This window comes from Coregonus clupeaformis, chromosome 2 (genome assembly GCF_020615455.1).
Source record: "Coregonus clupeaformis isolate EN_2021a chromosome 2, ASM2061545v1, whole genome shotgun sequence".
NCBI lineage: Eukaryota > Metazoa > Chordata > Actinopteri > Salmoniformes > Salmonidae > Coregonus > Coregonus clupeaformis.
The window spans coordinates 11818181-11837892 of record NC_059193.1 but is presented as its reverse complement, the minus strand read 5'-3'; positions in this window follow the sequence as shown (position 1 = coordinate 11837892).

The window sequence follows — 19712 nt, the reverse complement described above, 5'->3', positions numbered from 1 at the left end:
TCAGATGAAACTTTAAGATTAACACCATGGCTGCGTTCCATTACTGACCATTGTCCCCTCTCTTCGTTTTCGAGTGTCACTCGGTGGGGGAGTGTCACTCGGTGGCGGAGTGTCTCTCGGTGGGGAATGTCCCTCGGTAGGGGAGTGTCTCTCGTGGGGGAGTGTCTCTTAGTGGGGGAGTGTCCCTCGGTGGGGGAGTTTCCCTCGGTGGGGGAGTGTCCCTCGGTGAGGGAGTGTCACTCAGTGGCGGAGTGTCTCTCGGTGGGGAATGTTCCTCGGTAGGGGAGTGTCTCTCGTGGGGGAGTTTCTGTTAGTGGGGGAGTGTCCCTCGGTGGTGGAGTTTCCCTCGGTGGGGGAGTTTCCCTTGGTGGGGGAGTGTCTCTCATGGGGGAGTGTCTCTCGGTGGGGAAGTGTCCCTCAGTGGGGGAGCGTCTTTCGGTGGGGGAGTGTCCCTCGTGGGGGGAGTGTCAATCGGTGGGGGATTGTCCCTCTTGGGGGAGTCTCTCGGTGGGGGAGTGTCCCTCGGTGGGGGAGTGTAACTCGGTGGGGGAGTGTCTCTCAGTGGGGGAGTGTCTCTCAGTGGGGGAGTGTCACTTGTTGGGGGAGTGTCTCTCGTGGGGGAGTAGCTCTCGGTGGGTAGTGTCCCTCGTGGGGGAGTGTCCCTCGTAGGGGAGAGTCTCTTGGTGGGGGAGTGTCTCTCGGTGGGGGAGTGTCACTCGGTGGGGGAGTGTCTCTCAGTGGGGGAGTCTCTCGGTGAGGGAGTGTCTCTCGGTGGGGGAGTGTCACTCGGTGGGGGAGTGTCCCTCGTGGGGGAGTCTCTCGGTGAGGGAGTGTCTCTCGGTGGGGGAGTGTCACTCGGTGGGGGAGTGTCTCTCAGTGGGGGAGTGTCACTTGTTGGGGGAGTACCTCTCGTGGGGGAGTGTCTCTCGTGGGGGAGTGTCCCTCGAAAACGGAGCAACTAGTGGTAGGGAGAGATAAATAACCGTAGGGAATTTGACATCACTACATCAGTCACGCACATCAGAAGCCGTCGAAGAAACAATTCATTGACGACGAGCCATATGTTTTTCACAATGTCTGTACTTGCGGCAGTAATAGCTTTCCTTATATTTCTCATGCAACAAATACTGTATGTAGGCTACTGACCATGAGCAACAAATACTGTATGTAGGCTACTGACCATGAGCAACAACTACTGTATGTAGGCTACTGACCATGAGCAACAAATACTGTATGTAGGCTACTGACCATGAGCAACAACTACTGTATGTAGGCTACTGACCATGAGCAACAAATACTGTATGTAGGCTACTGACCATGAGCAACAACTACTGTATGTAGGCTACTGACCATGAGCAACAAATACTGTACGTAGGCTACTGACCATGAGCAACAACTACTGTATGTAGGCTACTTACCACGAGCAACATATACTGTATGTAGGCTACTGACCATGAGCAACAAATACTGTATGTAGGCTACTGACCATGAGCAACAAGTATTGTATGTAGGCTACTGACCATGAGCAACAAATACTGTACGTAGGCTACTGACCATGAGCAACAAGTACTGTATGTAGGCTACTGACCATGAGCAATAAATACTGTATGTAGGCTACTGACCATGAGCAACAAGTACTGTATGTAGGCTACTGACCATGAGCAACAAATACTGTACGTAGGCTACTGACCATGAGCAACAAGTACTGTATGTAGGCTACTGACCATGAGCAACAAATACTGTACGTAGGCTACTGACCATGAGCAACAAGTACTGTATGTAGGCTACTGACCATGAGCAAAAACTGAGAACAGCAAAACAACAATGTGCCTGTAATGTACCTGCATCTTCTGGCTGTGGTTCAATGTGGAGAAGTACTGATGCCGGACTTTCATTACATAATAGCAGTTTGACGTATAACACTCGTATTTCCTTCACTCAATTTTCTGCAATTTCTTGGGGATTGATGATTAACCAGTGGAAGCTTTGTAGAACAATGAAAAACACTTCTGAACTAATATTTATACCAAACATGATGGATATACTGGCACCATACGTCTCACCGCCCTAACAATGGGAGTCGTTGTCCACAAAGCGGCTGTCTAGCGCCCGCCTATCATTTCTTTGGATTGGTGGATACATGTCATTATTGACAAGTGATGACTTTGAAATATGTTTTAATGAACCGCAAGGCAAGCTTACAAAAATGCTTTCACTAGATTCTTTACATCCACTGGTTTTCACAAGATGACAGCCTGGTTTGCTGGTTCGCTCAGGAGTCCCTAAAACATTAAACCAAATGAATTACAATTCATACAAATGTCAAAACGCCTATAAAAATAGCTAAAAATAGCTAGCTGGCTAATGTTAGCTAGTCAGCTAGCTTGCTAAATAGCGATTTTCGTGAATTACCTTTGATTAAAAAAAAATGCTTAATCGTTTGTCTCTACATTAACTAACATAATTCCTCTAACTGTACATTTCTTTTGCATGATTCGTTATTTATAATTAACTGCATTTGCTTCCATGCTAGTATTTTTGTGCCATCTTTCCTGAAGCAACTCTCCAGCCTTGGGTCACAAAGCTTCACAGGAGTTTTTGGAACCATTCTATAAGAAGTCTGCATCTCAATTTTCTTTTTTTGGAGGGCCAACTAGAGGGTTGAAAAGGCACTATGCCTCACTCAAAGTTGAATTGGGACCCCACTCTGACTCGATGTGGCTTGCAGGATTGCGCAAAACGGAGGTGGGGGGGCTTAGGGGGGGTATTGGGATTGAGCCCATGTCTGTGTATATCTCCAACCATGTCATGGTGACATTTGAACTATTTATTTAGTTTTTTCACCAAAGAAGGGAACAATGTCCAAAATGTACACAGCACATCAGTCTAAATAGCTGCATCGACATTTTACCACCCCAATCTGAGTCAAATTAATTCAATTAGCATGGCAACCGGCTGCTCCATATTACAAACTAGTCACATTGGCTCAGCAGTCGGCACCCTGTACAAGACTGATGCACAACGACTTGTTAGCAGGACTCAAACTCTACTTGAACCCAATCTCAGTCTACTGCCCCTGTCCAATAAAGAGGACACAGTTAGTCAAATCAAAGCAATGTAATCATTATGTAAACGAACAGTCTCCCACAGTAGACTGAAATGAACGTTACCTCAGGCTACGTTTGTTTATACGTTTTCAGATCGCCCTGGAGACAGACAGGGAAATAACAGCTCTCTCTGTTCATTTGTCCAATCAGAGTTAAGGGGAAATAAACATGAAGCTCCTGTTGTCAGAAGAAACAGATGGAACTGGAAATGTTTTTGTCTGTCTGTGTCTGTCTGTCTGCCTATCTGTGTCTGTGTCTGTCTGTATATGTCTGTCTGTGTCTGTGTTTGTCTGTGTGTGTCTGTGTCTGTCTCTCTGTCTGTCTGTCCGTGTTTGTCTGTGTCTGTCTGTGTCTGTCTGTCTGTCTGTCTGTCTGTCTGTCTGTCTGTCTGTCTGTCTGTCTGTCTGTGTCTGTCTGTCTGTCTGTCGGTCTGTCTGTCTCTGTGTCATTGTCTGTGTGTCCGTCTGTCTGTGTGTCTGTGTCTGTGTCTGTGTCTGTCTGTCTGTCTGTCTGTCTGTCTGTCTGTCTGTCTGTCTGTCTGTCTGTCTGTCTGTCTGTGTGTGTCTCTGTCTGTCTGTCTGTCTGTGTCTCTGTCTGTCTGTCTGTCTGTCTGTCTGTCTGTCTGTGTCTCTGTCTGTCTGTCTGTCTGTCTGTCTGTCTGTCTGTCTGTCTCTCTCTCTCTCTCTCTCTCTCTCTCTCTCTCTCTCTCGTCTGTCTGTCTGTGTCTGTGTCTTTGTCTGTCTGTGTGTCTGTCTGTCTGTGTGTGTCTCTCTCTCTGTCTGTCTGTCTGTGCGTCTGTGTCTTTGTCTGTCTGTGTCTCTGTCTGTCTGTTACTCTCTCTCTCTCTCTCTCTCTCTCTCTCTCTCTCTCTCTCTCTCTCTCTCTCTCTCTCTCTCTCTCTCTCTCTCTCTCTCTCTCTCTCTCTCTCTCTCTCTCTCTCTCTCTCTCTCTCTCTCTCTCTCTCTCTCTGTCTGTCTATCTGTGTCTGTCCCTGTCTTTCTTTCTCCCTCCATCTCTTCCTCCATCCATCCATCCCTCCCCACCACACACATACAAGTACAGAAACACAAAACACCCCTTATAACTCAAACCTCCACCGTTCACATGAATTATAAAAAGGTCAGGATCCTGTCAAGTCAAAGTAATGCTGAAATCCTTCAGGTCAGGGGAGTCAGAAAAACAATGCCCTGCTCTCAGTGACAGAAATAAAATAAAATAGGACAGGAATATTAAACTGTTCTGAAGAATAAGCTGTCGTGTTTCTCAGAGAGACAGAGGATGTATCCCAGATGGCGCCCTATTCCCTTTATAGTGTATAGGGCCCTGGTCAAAAGTAGAGCAGTAAAAAGCCAATAGGGTGCCATTTGGGACGCAAGCAAAAAGAGGCTGCTGGGTGCACAGGAGGTTGGTGGCACCTTAATTGGGGAGAACAGGTTTGTTGTAACAGCTGGAGCGGAATCGGTATAATGGTATCAAATACATCAAACACATGGTTTCCATGTGTTTAATGCCATTCCATTCGCTCCATTCCAGACATTATTATGAGCTGTCCTCCCCTCAGCAGCCTCCACTGGCTGGGCGGCCGGGATGACATTTCTCATTATGTTTCATTAATGGCAGGCTGTGTTTGAATAACCTCAGTGTGTGTGTGTGCCTGCGTGCATGTGTGTGTCTGTGTGTGCATGCGTGCGTGCGTTCGTACAGGTATGTGCATGTGTTTGTGCGCAATGTGTGTGTGTTCGCAAGCATGTGTGTGTGGGCGAGCATGAGTGTGTGTGTGTTGGTGAATTACCCCAGAGCCGATTGCACTGAGAGGAACCAGCCAAGCTAACGAACAGGTCACATGAGAACAGGGAGCAAGAGGAGGGAGGGAGGCCTTTATAAGCACGAAAAGAGGGAGGGAGGCCTGTATAAAGCACGAAAAGAGGGAGGGAGGCCTTTATAAAGCACGAGAAGTCGGAGCGAGGCCTTTAAAAAGCACGAGAGGAGGGAGGGAGGCCTTTATAAGCACGAAAAGAAGGAGGGAGGCCTGTATAAAGCACGAAAAGAGGGAGGGAGGCCTTTATAAAGCACGAGAAGAGGGAGTGAAGCCTTTATAATGCACGAGAAGAGGGAGGGAGGACTTTATAAAGCACGAGAGGAGGGAGGGAGGCCTTTATAAAGCACGAGAAGAGGGAGCAAGGCCTTTATAAAGCACGAGAAGGGGGAGCGAGGCCTTTATAAAGCACGAGAAGAGGGAGCGAGGCCTTTATAAAGCGCGAGAGGAGGGAGGGAGGCCTTTAAAATGCACGAGAAGAGGGAAGGAGGCCTTTATAAAGCACGAGAAGAGGGAGGGAGGCCTTTATAATGCACGAGAAGAGGGAAGGAGGCCTTTATAATGCACGAGAGGAGGTAGCGAGCCCTTTATAAAGCACGAGAGGAGGGAGGCCTTTATAATGCACGAGAAGAGGGAAGGAGGCCTTTATAAAGCACGAGAGGAGGGAGGGAGGCCTTTATAAGCAGGAGAGGAGGGAGGGAGGCCTTTATAAAGCATGAGAGGAGGGAGGGAGGCCTTTATAAAGCATGAGAGGAGGGGGGGAGGCCTTTATAAAGCACGAGAGGAGGGAGGGAGGCCTTTATAAAGCACGAGAGGAGGGAGGGAGGCCTTTATAATGCACGAGAAGAGGGAGGGAGGCCTTTATAAGCACGAGAGGAGGGAGGGAGGCCTTTATAAAGCACGAGAGGAGGGAGGCCTTTATAAGTGTTGTGGAAAATAACCACTATACTTTATTACAAATAAGGTCTTACAGAGTTGTTGTTGCATCAAGATGGCTTTATTAGAGTTTCAACAAAGCCGATACTAGTCTGCACAATGGCACACCCTCTTACTCTCTCCCTCCACCTTATATAGTCTCCGCTTCAGTTTTCCCGCTCTTTTATTGCTCCGCCCACTTCCTTTGTCTCTGAGGGCGACTAAATTCGACTTTCATTAAGTTCAGAGTACTACAATCAATCAATCCTTATCTTGCAAAAACACTCATGTTAAGTTTAAATTCTTTTCACTGTGTTTGAATACAGAAACAAAAGGCCCAAGCCAGTTTCAGTCTTTGATATGATAAGACAACCATGGATCTAAGTAAGAGCAAGCAATCTGACCCTAGGTCAGATTCCCTCTTTACCACCACACATTTACATTTACATTTACATTTTAGTCATTTAGCAGACGCTCTTATCCAGAGCGACTTACAGTTAGCACATACATTATTTTATCGAACCCACAACCCTGGCATTGCAAACGCCATGCTCTACCAACTGAGAACTGAGCTACATCCCCTGCCGGCCATTCCCTCCCCTACCCTGGACGACGCTGGGCCAATTGTGCGCCGCCCCATGGATCTCCCGGTCGCGGCCGGCTACGACAGAGCCTGGATTCGAACCAGGATCTCTAGTGGCACAGCTAGCACTGCACACAGTGAAATGACCCAATTACATTCCTGGCCCAGTAACAAATAATTCTAACTCTATGTTCGTGATTAACCCAGTTTCATGTGATAATCCTTTAAAAAATACACATCATATCCCTCCTAATGGGATTACTAATCCCATAAATGTACAAAAGTATATTATGTTTATGCTATCAATCACAATCTTTGCATTCAAGGTTATACTCATAATAAAAATATCACTATTTCTACTCAAAATAATTCCAATATAAGTGTTAGTCTCCTAACACATTAAAACTAACGTAGCATTGTTTTAACCATACTACCTAAGACATGTTTAAGAATAGTGTCAACATCTTTAACTCACATATCTTCATTCAGATCACTCAGTCAGCTTACAATTCATAATCATAATCAAATGAATTACCCAAAACAAATTTAGAATGACAATTCTTAGTTAATCACCTTGGTTCCATCATTCAAAGTTAAAACTCTCACCTTGGCACATATTGACACTGGCATACTGTATAGTTATATTATCATAATTCTAGCATTACCTTCCTCATAATGAGAATTACAATAATCAGTATCTTAATGCATTCCTAGTCTAAATTACTATACATTTAGCTGTGTATAATACCTCCTCAATTCAACATACTACCTCAACTAACACTCCCTTCCTCTACCGGCACTCAATCTTCTGGCGTCCTCATTATGTTCTTCAGATAGCTTCATAGTTCATCTTGGATTGCCCATGGCAATGTCCCAATTCCAATGTCACACCTGAGCCGCCCCACCTCCACCTTCATTCTGTTTTGTCCATTTTGCTAATCAGTATACCCAAACTATGAGAAATGTTGTATTTGAATAGAGCTCTCTTCCTGCTCACTCCACATGGACTCCTGTCACATTCTTGAGATAAAAGGCCTAAAAGAAAAGGCAATTGATTGCTTTGATTTGATGCTGGTTCTGATTCAGGTCTCCTGGTAGAGGTGGTGCTGGACAGCAACGTCTTCAATGCCTTTGTTGCTCCTCTTCAGCCGGGTAGAGGGTTTTTGGTTTTTATTGAGGTTTACACCGTTCTGGACCGAATTATCTCTGCTATGCATTAAGCCACCATCCGTCGTAACCTCGAGAAAGGACAAATCATAACAATTTAGTTGAGTTAATTTCCAATCCAAAACATCCCTATAAGCATTGACTATATGACAAATTATTATGTTTCACCACTCATTCTTAATACCAATTTATAATACTTGATCCTGCTGCCTGATAGATTTTTCTTTGAGGGGTCCCTGCATTCCAAAGGCTATCTGTTTAAATGCCACCTAGTTTCACATTCTCCCTTGAATTATCCCAAATTATATAACCCAATTGTTTTATTGTAACATTCCTATATTTGCTCATAGTCTATTTAATATTACTCTGGTGTTTCCCTTTTCCTTGTTCCTATTCTAACAATTGCTTACACTTCTCATCTTCACATCCTGGTCGATCATAAAATTGTTTATATTTAGAATGTCCTAAATATGACAAACATTCTGCTGGCCAATATGGTCTTTCCGAGTTCCTCACATGACAAAAATTGTGGTTGAATCATAGCACAGTCCTAGTAACTGTGAAGATGTTGAACTCCTGTTAATTCTTTAAAACGGAGATGCATGTCACGATCGTCTAAGGAGGAGGACCAATGCGCAGTGTTGAAGGTGAACATATTTATTAATGAATGATCACACGATCAAAACAACAGACGATAACGTGATGTCTACGGTGTAACACAAACCAAATAAGAACAAGAAACCACAAACAATACATGCCTAACGGCTACCTAAGTATGACTCCCAATCAGAGACAACGAGCTACAGCCGTCTCTGATTGGGAGCCACCATGGCCAACATAGAATTACAACAACTAGAACATAAACAAAAGAAAACTCACACCCTGGCTCAACATACTAGAGTCCCCAGAGCCAGGGCGTGACAGTACCCCCCCCTAAAGGCGCGGACTCCGACCGCGCCAACCAAATACAACAGGGGAGGGACCGGGTGGGCACTCCGCCTCGGCGGCGGATCCGGCTCCGGACATGACCCCCACTCCTTCTCTAACCCCCCAAAGTACCCCTGGTCCGGTCTGGCCCTGCTGACCAGAGCTGAACTGAACACTGGTGGAGCGGATTGCTCTAGCTCCGGCGTGACGCAGCACCTGACCGGTGCCGGACCCGCCACCGGTGGAACAGGCACGGGCCGTGCCGGACTGACGACGCACACCACTGGCTTGGTGTGGGGAGCAGGAGCGGGCCGGACCGGGCTGACGAAGCGCACCACTGACTTGGTGCGGGGAGCTTGGATGGGCCGGACTGGGCTGGCGACGTGCACCACTGACTTGGTGTGGGAAGCTTGGATGGGCCGGACTGGGCTGGCGACGCGCACCACAGACTTGGTGCGGAGAGCAGGAACGGGCCGGACAGGGCTGACGAAACGCACCACTGACTTGGTGCGGGGAGCAGGAATGGGCCGGACTGGGCTGGCGACGCGCACCACAGACTTGGTGCGAGTGGCAGGAACAGGCCGGACCGTACTGGGAACACACACCACTGGCCCTACGTGGGGATCAGGAACAGGCCGGACCGGACTGGCAACACACGCCAGTACCTCTCGCCGTGCCTCTACATCTTCCACCCCCTCTTCGACCAGTGGCCCCCGTAACCTGGCGGCCTCCTCTGGCAACCCGCTGGGCCGCTCTATCGCGGCCTCCTGCTGTTCCGACGTTGTGAGCCCCCCCCTAAAAAATTTCTGGGAGTCTCTCTTCCCCGTGGGCCAAGCCTCGATAATTCTCGCCCAACTCTCGCTCTTCTGCTTCCAATCTCCGCCATTCAGCTCCTCATTCGGCTTGACCCAGTCGAAGCTCTTCCTCCACTGTTGCCAAGTCCACCCACTCTGCTCCTCACTAGGCTGCTTGGTCCAGTTCTGGTGGTTTCTTCTGTCACGATCGTCTAAGGAGGAGGACCAATGCGCAGCGTTGAAGGTGAACATATTTATTAATGAATGATCACACGATCAAAACAACAGACGATAACGTGATGTCTACGGTGTAACACAAACCAAATAAGAACAAGAAACCACAAACAATACATGCCTAACGGCTACCTAAGTATGACTCCCAATCAGAGACAACGAGCTACAGCCGTCTCTGATTGGGAGCCACCCTGGCCAACATAGAATTACAACAACTAGAACATAAACAAAAGAAAACTCACACCCTGGCTCAACATACTAGAGTCCCCAGAGCCAGGGCGTGACAATGCGGTGCATATTAGACTATTTTCTTTATTTAATTGTAATGTAATATATTGTACTCATCTATACCAATCATTGTTTAACGGCTCCTTCCATTCCCTGTCTTCTGCAGTTGGTATGGCTCTAACATATACATGGTTTAGTGCACTTTCCCAAGGAATAACTACTCCACCAACACTTCCCCCTGCAAATGTAACACTAAGTTCTACATCAAATTGTTTCTAAGTCTTGGGCTGTTCTCCTTATGTCTATGATCCACCTGTCTCTTTCTTTCATTATCTTAAGGTCACACTACCCCATGTGACTTCCCCATACTCCTTGTGCTGGTTCCTCCCACACCAATAACCATTTAACCCTTGTATTTTAAATAGTGATCCCTTTCTGTATTTTAGTTATGGTTCCTGCCTGTGCAGGAATATACATTATAATCCTGTCTATATCCCTTCTATGTCTTGTTCTTCTGCTCTTTACTATTATCAGTACCCCATTCCCCTTATTCTCAGGAAACTAGTCAAGTGCAGAGAAATCAATGATGGGGATATCTGGTGCGTCTTGAATATCTCGAAGATCTAGAAGGTCTTGAAGGTCTCGAAAGTCTCGGAGGTCTCGAAGATCTGCCCCTCCGCCGAGGGAATCAGCAAGAACACGTAGCTCATCAGTAATTGCCATCCTCCCCCATCTGATTCTCGCCAGCATCCTCAGCTCTCTCATCTCTCAGTCATCAGTTCCCTCACTCTGGTACAATGGTTTAGATGATACCCGATCGCGCTCCCCTCTATCCGTACCGCCGTTGGTGTAACCTGGACGACCATCTATGGTCACTTTAGCTGTTAACCTTCCTCCTTCCGTCACTAGGGTCTCCGGATCAGCCAGAGTCCCTCTCAATCTATCGACATCGGTCTGCGAAGAGTGTCCTTCTATCAGCCTACCCATAGGGAAGCTCGGAATTACTGCTGCAAGGACACACAAGCACAGACACACACAAAAGACAACAATGATACCCAATGGCAGGGCCATCTTCCTCTCCTGGGGTTGGAACATTCCTATAGTGGGAACATGGATCTAAGTATCTGTCTCTGCCACTTTATACCATCATTGAGGTAGCCAACACCACCTGGTACGGGCCCCTCCACATAGGGTCTTTCCAACTCTTTTTTCCGTAGTCTTTTACCATCACATAGTCTCCAGGGCGCAGAAAATACTCAGATTCTCCTACTCCGTTGGGCAGAGTTCCCTTCACCCATGGGAAAAAAAATTCTTAAGAACATTGTTAGGTTAGGTGAGACACAGTATGCTACTTATGTCCTCTCATCCGTCAAGAGAAGCCTTGAGATTATGAAGCGCACCTCTTGCAGCTTGCTGTAGTCCACTCATTTCATAGATAGACCCCCTCTACACCCTGCCTCCTATCACAAAAACAAAAAAGATTTAACCTAACCCATAACACATTATTACTACTGCTCATATCCTTAATACAATTTGCATATTTTACCACAAAAACATTAAAACCCTTACAAACCATTAAAACCCCTGTAAACCCAAAAACCATTAAAACCCCTGTAAAACCCCTGTAAGCCCCAAAAAACATTAAAATTGCTAACAACTTCCCCCCCTTTTGACACATGCATCACATCGTGATTCATGTGTTCAAAAAACAAAACAACAACAATATTGCTTGTTAAACTCAAAATAACAACTGAACTTAAAATGACAACCCTTGATGATATCTTAACCCAATTGCATTCGATAACATTATTCAAGGATAACTCTCCTTCAAGACTCTCTCACTTCATCCTTGTCCTGTTTGGAATGATATATAGGATTAATGCCAAATTATATACTTCTTCACAATTCCTTATTATAACCAACCCCCAATTCAGCATCCCTTTAGGATTTACAGTGCGGGTGATCAAGCCACACTATAAAGCCAGGACAGATTGCAGAGGTCATTGAAATCATTCAATGAATTGTTCCATCCAATGGTATACTACTCATTAACAAGCGTCAAAACATTTCATAAATGTTGTACCCCAAGTGTACAGTAAGTCTTTAGTACAACTCTTTTCAAAATAAATCACACGAATTGACTTATCCCTCAGTAAATAAAAGCCCAAATTACATGTGTTTGCCCCTTTAAGACATATCACTTCTACCCCGTGAAAAGAAAGCCCAAAATAAAAAATGTAAATCCTATACAGCTAACATTTCATACTAAGTAGGTTGTTTGTGGTTATTTGAACACGATATAGTAAAACATATAAACAACCAAAAAATGGCCAGGCCTTATTTATAGTCTATGAAAATATTTCAAAGAAAAGAGAAAATCACTCCCCCCTTTTTCCTGGAAGAAAAAGTACACATTTAGTATCACTCCCCCCTTTTTCCTGGAAGAAAAAGTACACATTTAGTTAGTTTCCATGTTGATACCTCTTAATCAGTCCAAACAATGTAAATTCGAAATTCTCACTCTCTATTCCCACATCTCCTGATCCCCTCTTTCAGACAACCTCCAAGAACATCACTTGTGACTGCTCCCTTCCCCGGTGAATTCTACAATCCAGTGCACATAAAACGAAATACAATCCCATAAGATTTAAACCCCTAGGCTTTTCCCTAGCCACACTGCTACCACTCAATCACCCCAACATGCTTCGTGACGTCGAAAACTCTAATATGCTATCTCTTGCCGCGTTGGTTGTACTTTCCCACATGCCCTGTGGCCCCCCTTTTATAAAATAGTTTACTAATGTGATGATGGTTTCGCCCATTAGTTTCATCGTCATTCGATGCCCCTTACTACAATCCACAACACTCAAATTCAACCCCTCCAGCGATTGTTTAAATGCAGCATGATACACCATTTTACTATTTGTAACCCTCATTCGCGCTGTCACCCATACTGTCAATTTACATTTCACCTTTCGGAATTCATTATCTTTGACCCTCGGAAGGATTCTTTAACCCCACTGAATGTAATACTTTTCTCTCTCACAAATACAGTCAATTTTCAGTGTAAGGAATCAGTGATATTTGATCCCAAATATCTATTAAAATGTTGTTTGAGACGTGGGTCTCCTACATCTCCCTCATCATTCATACTGTATGGGATTTCCATCAATCCCAGAAAAAAGACTTCCAATCAAGACATATCAGACATTATCATGTTTCATTAAGTATAATATACACCTCTAACATAAAACCCATAACCACTTTCCAGTAATCTAATCATTTCAACCTGCTGCATTGATTTTAGTAAAAATATAAATTGTTGTGCAATCACTCCAGAACCTACAAAAAGTTAGTCCTGTCCCCTAGTCCAAAATAAATGCTTCTCTAGCTACCCTGATGTGGTCCTTCCCATGAGTTCTAAGACTGCTGCCATTCATCTTAGCTGGTGCCATTTATTTGCCAATGTTCCTGTTGTGGTTGCCTAGGCACCCACGGCTTGGTAGGACAATTCCTTCTCATATGCCCCGATTGATTGCACCCCCAGCAGACGCCTGGTCTTCTTGGTCCACCACTCTGGTGTGTTTGATGCTGTGGTTGGTACCAATGATTCTTGTGTCTCTTTTCATTATTCTTGTTTTGCCGCTGTCCAGGGGACTGGTGTGTGTATACATTCACTACTGGTAAGGTAGTAGATCTTTGGCCTTGCTGCTGAGGCGGTATCTGTTGACCTTCTTGGAGAACAGGTGTAGTTTGTGTTTTCTTTTTGTCCTTTCTTGTCAGCTCTTCCAGCTGCAACTGTCCCAGTTTTCTCAGAATCTCTCTCCACTGCTTTGCCAATTTCCGTTCATCCCTCCTGTATTTCTCCATTGCGTGGATAATATGGTCGCATAATTCCTTGCGTATTTCTGACGTTAGTCCTTCTGTCTCACTCTGTCCTTGATCAGAGTCAGCATACTGTCTAAATTCTTCACCTTCCTCATCACTTGTATTCCCCCCATCTCTTTGCCCATCATACTCTTGTTCATCTATCCCATGATTTTCCAGCTCCGTTAACATCCCCCTCAGTCTTTCAGAACAGTTTGTACCTAAATGTGATTGTTCTCCTCTTCCTGGGGTGGAAACCTGCTGCTTCCTTTTTTCCTCTTCTTCTATCTCTACATTCCCTTTTATTGAGACTAAACCTGTGACCTGAGAATACTGCCCCCCTTCTGTGTATGGTGGTGGTGTAGTTAAACCAGCCTTTTTTGGTTCACTCTCCATTATCCCTCTAGCCTTGGCTATGCTGTCCCTCCAACTCTTTCCTTCCTCACAGAATATTTTCAAGATTTCTCTCTTTCTCTCTCTTCTTCTTTCCAAAAACCGAGATTATCCCTTTCTTTTAATATTCTTCTTATCCTTTGTTCCCTTGTCTCATCTCCCATTAAAATAAGACACTCACTCCCCTGTGCTTTCGAACTATACTCTTATTTTCCTTTGTTCCCTTATCTTATCCCAAACCTATAAAATAGCCCTGGAGACTTTTCCTGTCCCTAGGTATTTTCCCAGTACCCTATTCGTTCTAGGTCGCTAGACCACACCCTACATTCCCCGATCAATATCCTTGTTACTCTACTTTTCAAAAACCCTCCTGTTGTACTTACGTACTTTATTTTCCCCGTATCTGAACTCTTGTATCTGTTTTCCCGTGGTTCTCTTTCTAATCTTCGTCTCAGCATTTATTCCCAAACCTTGGCTTTCAACTCTCACTTTTCCTTGTTTATATCTGGACTGCTAATCCCTATCCTAAATTCTCCTATCTAGATTTCTATTATTAATCTCCCTTACAGCTCGATTCGTACTCGCTAGTCTGTCTCTCTTTTACCAGCGAACCATAACATGGCATTAGAAAAGTCTATTCCAAAACCACCAATAACTAATAGTATTTTTGCATTCATATTATTAAAATACATTACTCTCCTCTGTCTACCCATACAATTCACCGTTGCAATTCTAACTTCCCTACTAAATTACTTTCCTTTGTTATCAATTCAAATCCTGGCCCCGGCTCTATCAAAATTGCCAGTCCACTATTCAATTTCTGTATCTGTCCTTTCTGATTACGCTCTAATTAATAAAACAAATACTTGCTTTCGTTGACAAGCATACATTCAATTCACACCCATGTTCAATTCAATATTCCAAATCACAACCATTCTCAGTAGTTTTAAAATGATCACCTCATTCGGCGCCACAGAAAATAACTTTCTTTCCCTTCCCCCCCTATTCCTATGGAATAAGTGAGTCGTTCACTCTGAACCACGCAACCTCCTAAATCCCAGTCTTCCAATATAACCATAAAACCTAGATTTTAGTCAGTAATGCAGGACTATGCTTTATTGAAATGACAAATAAATCCTCCTTTATCCTAATTAAAATGGTCTGTAGTTTTAGAATCTGGCACATACCACATTCATCACAAACTAGCTTTGAAGGACACAGATCTCACAAGCTCAACGCAAATAACTTAGCAGTCAACGAGTCAAACCTACGTTCCTTGATTTGGAAACAGATCTAACGACTTTACTCAAATGAATTATATTTCCCCCCTAATATACTAAAATTCCTTGACCATATCGCCTCTGCTTCTGAAATGATAATTAGCTATTATAATGCTTAATTTGATCTCTATCACATGATCTATGTACTGTCTCCAACCCCCCACGTACGTCTACGTGCTTGGGCGCGCAAGCCAGCACTAATATTTTATTTCACTTTTACCCACTCTCTAATAATCACTTATCCGCACATAACATTCATCATATTTTAATATTATTTATATCAACCACCGCATTCGTATTTCTAATGATTCTTTATTCCCGCAAGTTAATTTTACCATACCCCCCCAGGTATCATTATATCACCAGCTCATTCTCCACACTTCAGATTTACTCATACCACATTCACACAACGCTACTTCCCAAACACACAATCAATATTCGTATAACCTACAGGAATTTTCTTCTATAAAAGTACCCAAATTTGGAATGTTAACTCTATCAACATTTACTTGTATATTTCCCAAATGTAATGAGCCCCTATAAGCTTGACCAAAATTCAATGTGTTGCCGTCATATGATCACCCCCGTACACGTGACCTGTTGCTCCAACAGGATTTCTCATACCCCTCCAGGAAAAGACACCTTTAATTTTCTTCTCCCAGTAACGTGAATTTTCCACACTCCGTTAGTGAATGAATATCCACATACTATAAATTATCCTCTTCCCAATGCAAGATTGGGCTTGCCCTTTCTCCACCAGCCTTAGAAGCTTCAAACGACCTCAAATATAGTCCCTTTCCTTACACTTTCTCCACAAAGAAAATGCTATTATTTACAGGATTTATTTTTGTTGTCCGATCACCCACACAGATAAGCCGCTACTCGTGCTTAAATGAATCACTGAATGACTCACAGCCGCTCAAGCTAACCATTCACCCGTACGAGATGAGCAGACCTACTCTATCTTATTATTTCTCTATACTTTGAAGCCCTGGTGGCGTTCACAACCATTCACCTACTAGGGATGAAAAGCGCAACTTCCAATTTATGCTGTCACCTACTCAGGATGACCTACTTTTTTTACACAATTAGCTGTCTAATTTGTGCATCCCCTCCTCCAGGATAATACACACCTACCCGAGCAGTCCTCTAACGATGAACTCCATGTTAGAGCGGTAGGCCCTCTCAGTCTTATGTACAACTCTTGGCTAGCCACCTACTCGTCCAGCCCTCTGGAGTGCTAACTTAGCTCTCCACAGCGGTACCACAGGATTTAACTTATTTACACTTTTCAACAATCACATTGCATGCATATTTATTCTTTATTCCAACAAAAACTCTGTTCTTCTGCTAAATTTGGTCCTTAAATTCTGGAGAGAACCATTCCGTACCCTACCCTCAGATTCAGCTTGATCGAAACACACAGTTTAAGTAAGAACGTCGCTTACCTTTGTTTAAACAGTGGCCACTGATTGTGTGATTCGTCAAAACCTCCTCCGATGGCAAAGCACTCAAAGATCTCTTATAACCAGTCCCATCTGGGGTGCCTATTATGTTGTGGAAAATAACCACTATACTTTATTACAAATAAGGTCTTACAGAGTTGTTGTTGCATCAAGATGGCTTTATTAGAGTTTCAACAAAGCCGATACCAGTCTGCACAATGGCACACCCTCTTACTCTCTCCCTCCATCTTATATAGTCTCCGCTTCAGTTTTCCCGCACTTTTATTGCTCCGCCCACTTCCTTTGTCTCTGAGGGCGACTAAATTCGAATTTCATTAAGTTCAGAGTACTACAATCAATCAATCCTTGTCTTGCAAAAACACTCATGTTTAGTTTAAACTCTGTTCAACCCCGGCTCTTTTCACTGTGTTTGAAGACAGAAACAAAAGGCCCAAGCCAGTTTCAGTCTTTGATATGATAAGACAACCATGGATCTAAGTAAGAGCAAGCAATCTGACCCTAGGTCAGATTCCCTCTTTACCACCACACACACAGTGAAATGAACCAATTACATTCCTGGCCCAGTAACAAATAATTCTAACTCTATGTTCGTTATTAACCCAGTTTTATCTGATAATCCATTAAAAAATACACATCATAAGCATGACAGTTTATTTCTGTTTCTGTTACTACTCCTTTTATCCCATTTCCTACTACTTTGATCAGGCCCTACTCACAAGTACTGCACTACATAGGGAATAGGGTGCCATTTAGGATGAACCATGGTTAATGAATTAAATTAATCGCACAGTCGACTAAATATAAATATGGATGTGATTGGGTCAACAACAGGACTAGGGTGAAGTTGTCCCTAGAAGATGATCTGAGGTCAGTTTTGTATCTTCACCCCTAATGGTTAAGGCTAGGATTGGGGAAATGTAAGCTGATCCTAGATCAGTGCCTAAGGGTTTCTACCCATTGCCTGCGAACCCTAGCAGCTGTTGTCATATCTCACAATTCTTTAATTGTTCTCTTTCTTTTTTCTCTCCAGACATTCTCTCTGGATAGAAGAGAGGAAAAGGAGAGGAATAGTGTTTAAAGGAGGTAGAGAAGTAGTAGAGAGAGGGTGTAAACAGATGTGTGAACACAGAAAAACACTGTATTGTCTAAACAAGACAATCAAATCCTACGTACACTCCACCACTACAGCCAGTGTGGTTGTTGTTCCAACGTACACTCCAACACTTTGCTCCTGTTATTTCTCGATATGTCAGTCAAAAGTTTCACCTTCACCATCAGGACACTGTGCTGTAAGATGTAGAAAGTTATTAAAGAAAAATGGTATGCAGCATTCTATCACACCTTCCCTCCCTCATACCTCTCTCCCTCCCTCACACCTTCCCTCCCTCATACCTCTCTCCCTCCCTCACACCTTCCCTCCCTCATACCTCTCTCCCTCCCTCACACCTTCCCTCCCTCATACATCTCACCCTCTCTTCTCTTCATTTTAAAAAATCTCCCTCTGCAGGGTGACACCATTGGCTGCAGGGTTTCATTTGTGTCGGAATCTGAAGTTTCTCTCTCTCTCTCCCCCCTCTCTCTCTATCTCTCTATCTCTCTCTAAAGCTGTTCCAGCATGGATCAAAGTGGTAGTGCTCTAGTGATTCCTCCTGTCCTCTGAGTCGCGCTCCGACACACAGGCAGGCAGGGGAAACAAAGGCCCCGCTGTAGTAAAGCCACAAATAACTTTTTCAGAGCAAATGCAAGCAAAAACAAATGCACCCACAAATATATATAAATACGCACACAAACACTAACAACACAATGGAAGCCTGGAGAGGAGAGAGAGATAAGCAGTAAGAATGTCTCTTCACCACCTGTTGTGTCTGTATTGTGAACACAGTAGTATAGTACACAGGCAATGCTCATTGATATCATGTGAATTAACCTGCTGATGTGTGCTATTCAGTGTTTCCTTTTCTAATGACAGGCAGTTAATATAACATTGTCCCAAATGGCACCTTATGGGTAAAAATATGTGAACTAGATAGGGAATAGAGTGCTGTTTTGAACACACCCAAATCGTTACTATCTGGCCTGATCTAGTATTCATAGTGTAGATGTGGGGCCTGACAAGTTCTACTGCATTAAGGGTTACATGAATACTTCACTTTCTTACAGCTTGATTCCAGCTTGGTCCTCAACAGGGGCCGTAACCCATGGATACAGGTTCTGCTGAATTGGCACCCTATTCCCAATGTAGTGCACTGCTTTTGACACAGAGCCCTATAGCGCCCTACATAGTGAATAGGGAGCTGTTTAAGACGGAATCTCACTAATCTCCCCTCGTCATAGACAGAAGTAATGGGCGAAACAGGGGATGTTTAAAAGAAAAGTAAGTTGTAAACTCAATGCACAATAAACAATTAAACAATTGGAAAAATGACTAAGCTTGGTTGATTTTCTGTGGTATGAAAAAGTCTGACAAGATTTTCAGGCAAATATACATTTTGATCCGTATTGAGATTGTGTCCAACTAGTCTTAAACACTTCTGTCCTTGGTCTAATCTGCTGCTGGTCTTTAACTGGGGCCTGGGGGGCTGTGGTGCTGCTGCTGGTCTTTAACTGGGGCCTGGGGGGCTGTGGTGGTGCTGCTGGTCTTTAACTGGGGCCTGGGGGGCTGTGGTGATGCTGCTGGTCTTTAACTGGGGCCTGGGGGCTGTGGTGGTGCTGCTGGTCTTTAACTGGGGCCTGGGGCTGTGGTGCTGCTGCTGGTCTTTAACTGGGGCCTGGGGGCTGTGGTGGTGCTGCTGGTCTTTAACTGGGGCCTGGGGGCTGTGGTGGTGCTGCTGGTCTTTAACTGGGGCCTGGGGGCTGTGGTGCTGCTGCTGGTCTTTAACTGGGGCCTAGGGGCTGTGGTGGTGCTGCTGGTCTTTAACTGGGGCCTGGGGGCTGT